We start from the raw sequence: 6,705 nt of genomic DNA on the forward strand, positions 1-6,705 counted from the left end.
ATTTCACTTATAGCTGTGGACAAAGCATCCTTAAATCAATGTCATTAAAGTTAAAAGGATTAGAATCCGGTCCTGCACATGCACATCTCGCTTTGTCTTATAAGCAACATTTTTTTTATGTTTGCTTGTATGTGCATATAACTAATCAGTTGTATGAACGGCATGTGATGTAAGAATTTTTCCGTCTTCATATAGACAGCTGCTTCGTGTAGAAGTCATGAATGTTTAACAAAGTAGAGAAAATATAAGAATGCAAAGCTTGCAAACCGAAATTAATTACATTATATAATAGGTCAACATTTCCCCTCAGACCTCTGAACCACACTTATAGATCATGGAAACAAAGTGATGTCAGGGCTCACTGGCAGAGCCTCTGCTTGACATGCAGAAGGTGATGTGAAAGACCTCAGCCTGAGACCCTGACGAGCCACTGCCAGTCTGAGTAGACAATACTGACTTTGATGGACCAAGGGTCTGATTCAGTATAAGGCAGCTTCATGTGTTCACTAGATGCAGTTTATTCAGAAATTAATAAATGAAGATTTATTGAACAAATGAAAGTGCTGCTGCATTTGATAAGGAATGTGTAGGGTACTACTGTCTTTTATAAATTCCATGGAGGAGACTCGAGACTCAAACTGAAGGTCAGGATCACCCCCATACTATGAACCTGCTCCTTCAGGAAGAGTGCAATCCCTGCCAGGACATGCTGGCTTGATAGTCCCCAAGTGGTTTCTCCACTGACCAACAGCAACTTAGTCTTGTCTGGACTGAGCTTCAGTTTATTGCCTTTATTCAGTTTATTATCCCATTGCCTTATCCAGGCACCCATTCAAGAGGACTTCTACAGACCCACCTTGCTTAGCTGTTAAGGAGAAATAGAGCTGGATATCATCTGTATATTGATGGCACTTCACTCCAAAACCATTGATGACCTCTTTCAGCAGTTTCTTGTCCTCCAGCACCACATTCTAGAATTGATTTCTCAATTAAAAGTGGAACAAGTGAAGCATAGTTCCTACTCCCAGCCAGCCTCTTCAGAAGGATACCATGGTCAATGGTATTCAAAGCCACTGAGAGCTCCAAGAGAATCGACAGGGACACACTCCCCATCACTGTTCCAGAAAACCTCTTCAGTCAGGGGAACAAGGCTGTTTCAATCAAAGCTAAGCCTGAATCCAAATTGAAATGGATCCAGTTAATTGGTCTCCTCCAAGACAGCCTGAACCTGTGCAGCCACCACCCACTCAAGCACCTTGGCCAATAATACAATATTAGCCACTGGGTGGTAGTTATTTAGGTCATTTGGGTCCAGGGATGTCATCTCCAGGGGGAGAGATGCAACTGCCTCTTTTAAAGTGGTTGGAACTACACCCTCCTGAAGAGGGACATTTATTACTTCCAGGACCTAGTCAATCAGCCTGGCCTGGCATAATTCTACTAGCCATGTGGTTCAAGGGTCAAGACTGGATGTGGTGGGTCCTCACCAGCTGAAAGTCATCCTTACAAATAAGACCAAATTGCACTCCAATAATATTCTGAGATTGAACCAGTCCAGCAGTGGCATATTAGTCATGGCAGATGCAAGTATTATCTGTAAAATGCATTGCAGAGGAATCACAGTTGGCTTGTATATTTTTGGGGTCAACACTTTCTGGGGCTAGAGATTAAAAGCCTCTTCACAATCTTGCAAAGTTCTACCAGACAGCTTTGTGCAGATGCAATGGTGGGAGAAAAGCGCGCTTTGCTGCCATCACTGCCCCAGCGTAGGCACAATAATGTTCTTTCACCTGTGTTTGGTCACATTCACTTTGAGGTTTTTCTTGACTTGCACTCTAGCCATCTTCCCAACTGTTTCATCATGCAAAGCTCCTCAGTAAACCAAGGGGATTTCCAGACTCCATGGAAGAAGAGAGGGCTCTCACGGAGCAATCATGTCCACAGCCTGGGTCATCTCTCTATTCCACAGGTCAACCAGAGCTGCAATAGGATGCCAGGCTTGCTGACCGGAATATCCTCAGGAGACATGAGGAACCCCTGTGGATTGTCTAATTGTCCCTCCACCCTTGCAGAGGTTATATGGCACTTTGTTTTTATTAAAATGTATATGTGTCAGCACGTGTCCCAGAAAGGGCATGACGGCATTATAAATTGAAAGTACCTAGCCAAATAAGACACATGGGAGTAACCTCCAAGCATTAACACTGCCTAAGTCTAAGAAGTGGGATTTTTTGAAGAACAGCAGATAATCACCTTAGAAATAAATGAAGACTGCAATTCTTGTTAGATTGCCCTGAATAACAGAGTGAAATCCAGGATGTAGTCTCTCCATATATCATATTATGTTCCTATTAACAGGAACAACTGAAATCTGTTCTTCTAAAGCCAACAGTTAATAACAGAAACCCATAATGCCGTACAATATTCAAAACTAGTTTGTATGACTTTCCTATGATGTTAGATTCAGGTGGGACAGCCGTGTTGGTCTGAGGCAGCAGAACAAAATTTGAATCCAGTGGCACCTTTTATTCACGGTATAAGCTTCATCAGATACGGTGGAACAGTGAGGATGGTTGAGGAGGTTCTGTTCCACTGTGTCTGATGAAGTGTGCTTGCACGCGAAAGCTTATACGATGAATAAAACTGTGTTGGTTTTAAAGGTGCCACAGATCTCAAACTTTTTCCTATGATGTGTCATGCCAGCTGGAGGAAAAGAGGCGTGGTATAGCAATCAGATCTCAGAAACTAAGTAGGGTCGGTACTTGGAAGAGAGACCACCAAGGAAGACTCTGCAGAGGAAGGCAATGGCAAAACACCTTTGCTTCTCAATTGCCTTGGAAGCGCCTTGCTGAGGTTGCCATAAGTCAGCTGTGACTTGACAACATTTTACATGCACATCATACCAGCAAATTGATAGCATCCAACATATTGTATTATATAACAAGCAAGAATCACCATGGTGCTATTGCAGGAAAAAATTTTAAGAATAGCAGAAACATTCACCTCACATCGGTAAGGGATACTTGCAAGGATAAGAGACTTCCAGAATATCCCTTTATTAAATGCACAACAGGGTGATGCAAATAGATAGGCTGGCTAGATGCCTCTATACAGAAAATGGGGTTTGTAACAAGGAACCATCACACAGCAGTAATATACAGCCCATGCTGATTGGGTATGGATGCTCATCCAACACTTTCAATCTGCAACAGCAATATAGATGAGTATGGATGGACACGAACCAGGGAAATGCAGTTTGGTTCATGGTTTGCGGTGCACCCATGGACTGTCACAGACAAAAAAAAACGTTTGTATGAACAAAACCAGTTTGGGAAGTTTGTGATGTGGTAGAAACCCCCCCCCCCCCAGTGTGCTAGAGGCACCAAACTCACAGTGCTGACTCTCCTCTACCTGCCCTCCAAGTCTGGTGAGGATTGGATTTACAGGGTCCGAGTTATGCCCCCCCCCCGAAGGTGCCCTCAAGAAAGTGCTTTCTGGGGAAATGAGGTGCAGGTTCAGGAGTGTATTGAATGGCCCCTCAACATGGTAGAGACACCAAACTTACAGAGTATCTCCGGCTGACCCTCCTCTACCTGCCTTCCAAGTTTGGTGAGGATTGGATTTATGGGATTTGAGTTATGCCCACCCTCAAGAAGGTGACCCCATAGGGGGGTAGCAAAAAAAGCAAGGGCAGAAGCCCAGCAGAACAGAAACAGAATTGAAGTCCTCGACAGGGGTCATTTTGTAGAAAAAGAGCTAGGGGAACTCATTAGCATAACTCATTAGCATATGCCACACACCCTGACATCAGGGGCCCGGCGGTGGACCTGCAAGGCCAGCAGGAGTGCGAGGAAGCCCCGCCAAGGCCCTCCCTGGCCCCAGGCAGGCGGGGGTGGGGAGAGGCGGGGAGGAAGCAACTTACCCTCCCTCTTCTCCTGCCTCCTCCTGGCTGAATGAGGGCTGGAAGCGGGGTGGCCAGAAGCAGGGGGCGGGGCTTCATCATGTGCCCCGCCCCCTGCACCTCACCCGGGGGAACTGCGTTCCCCCGCGTTCCCCCCCGAAATGACCTCTGGTCCTCGAGAATCTCTCCAGTAGAAACTGGATGGGGGGGGGCATTTTTGCCAACCCAGCAGAACCAGGGCAATGTGCCCTAAAACTACCTGAGACCCAAACCAGCATGCAGTGAATGACATAAGTAGACATGCTAGCTCTAAGCCCTGAGATTTAAGTAGATGTGGTGGTTCCAAGCCCTGAGAAATAAGTAGACATGGTGGCTCAAAGGTCCTAAGAAGTAGTTAGATCTGGTGGCTCGAAGTCCTGAGAACAAAGTAGACACGTGGCTTAAAGCCCTGAGAAGGAAGTAGATTTGGTGGCTCAAAAGCCCTGGGAAATAGAGCAAGCACAGAGTGAGCACAGGACGAGCAACACAGATTCCTGGTTCCAGAAAACTCCCTAACCCCCCACAGCAGAAAGCAGAACAGATCACTAGTGGGGGAGGAATAGAAAGGCAAAAAAGGGAGGGAGGGAGCTTAACTCAATATATCGTCTCCTGAGCCCATGGACCAGAATGGGAACTATGTTATTGGCAACCAGCAGTGCCTGTTAAGCTTTGGAAGGCTCTTATTGGTGTTTCCAAGGCTGGAGAATTCTGTCCCCACTGTTGCCTTGGAATTTTGTGAACAGTTTAATTGATTGGCACCACTCCTCTATTTGTCTGCCTGTCTCCACTCATGAACTGCCATGGACCATGCTAAAAAATTCATGAAAATTTGTGATGGAAGAGCCTCCATGGACATCGCTTCATGGACCACAGACCAGCCAAAATTCATGATGAATTTTGCTCCATGTGCCAGTTCATTCCCATGCCTATAGATGAGAAGCTGCCTCTTTACCTGGGGACAATGGAAAATATTATTACAACACAACAATCCTATGAAGTATTTCAGGCATGTTCAAGGGTTTGTACATACAACATGGGGTATGTGAGAAGGGGATCCTGAATGAAAAACCACATGTCATACTGCATTTAAGTGTCCGTTGTGTTTCAGAAGATATATGCTATGTGGTATAGTGGGAATGGGATGCAGTAGAGACTGCTTGAACATAATAAAGTTGTTCAGATCATAGGCCTTTAAATGGTACTCTCAATAGGCAGTCAAAACATGACAAAATATCTTCATTAAGTTATATGCTAATTTGCTGTTCACCTATGTAGAGGCATCTGTCTATATATATGAACTGTTAACTTCTATTTCAATGTATCTGAGGAAGTGTGCTTGCAAACAAAAGCTCGTTGGTCTTAAAGGTGCATCTGGACTCTAACTTTGTTCTACTGCTTCAAACCAACCTGGATCTATAGGCAGTCCTGTTATGTTAAAACCATCTTTTTCGGTGGGAAGCAGCTGGCCCAGCTGAGCTTACTACAAAGTCTGGTAAAAGTTCAGACCCTAAAAACCCAGAGAGAAATTTTGATGGGAAAATTTTGCAGGTACTCAGGCTTTGCATATAGCTTTTCACATTGGCTATATCTGTCGGTACATGCATATAGAACAATGTTCCCCTGTTAAACAGGCTTTCTAATGCTCACTTTAGGATGCTCATGCTAAAAGCAACCTCTACACAGTTTTATTTAACAAGCCCAGTGGCTATTTGCTTTGTAAGAACACTGCTGCTGCATATTCTTTTCAATGAGATCTGTCAATGTGGAAATTGCTCTAACTTTATCCTACATATTCTGAGTGTCTAGCCATGAAATGCCACAGTAGGAGTTTCTCTTTAGATAGCTTTCACACATCTCTTTAAAGAAAAGGCTTTGTTAAAAATTGGAGGTTTTAATGACTTGTTCTGCTTTCTTGTTAGTAGTGTATATTTGAAAATATGGAAACTTCCAATTGTCTGTAATATGTAAAAGGTGTAGATTTATTTACACCTTTAACTGCCACATAATCAAGAGTGCAGTTATGAGGTTAAAGAAGTTCTTTGTACAAGTGTCTGCATAACTAAATAACTGTAAGCTAAAACACAGGTAAATATAGTGTAAAATGGCACTAATATTTCATGTGTCTAAGGATGGAAATACTTCCTCTAGTGGACATTTGAAGCATAGCAGTTCATGCTTAAGACTGTCAGAAACTTAGATGTTCAAAAGAAGTAGAAGCAACAAATACTGCTCTGTAGTTTGCACGTAGCTTTTCTATGAAGATTCATGTGCAAGTTAAAAATTACTGTCATAACATAGCAACATCAGCAATATCTCCATAAAAATTACAATGCTCAAAGAAGAACATTGAGCAAGTTATAGTATATATATTTAAAATCATGCAAATGAGCCATTGAGGTATAGAGAACACTTCTTTAGTGGGTCTCCAGAATGCACAATAAAAATTGTTACATGTATAGACTGCTGTTAATCCTCTGCACAGTAAGGGGTGGATAATCATCTGTGATTAACAAGAACAAAGAAACAGAGAAAATAACCCTGGCATAAAGAAAGCAGGCAGAGAAAATGGAGACCTGGCTGTGACAAGTGTGGAACCATGGGAAAAAATGTCATTATGTATTTTGCTGCTACCTTTGTTTCTGCTAATCCTTACCCAACCATGGGCCTGACATATGATGCATTTCCCCCCGTTCCTTTGACGTTCACTCTCCACTCTAACCACACTTACATTCTTAATCCAACTAAGGAGATTTCATGTGGGTTCT

The sequence above is a fragment of the Gekko japonicus genome, unplaced genomic scaffold (assembly GCF_001447785.1).
Source record: "Gekko japonicus isolate JY-2015 unplaced genomic scaffold, Gekko_japonicus_V1.1 scaffold3970, whole genome shotgun sequence".
Lineage (NCBI taxonomy): Eukaryota > Metazoa > Chordata > Lepidosauria > Squamata > Gekkonidae > Gekko > Gekko japonicus.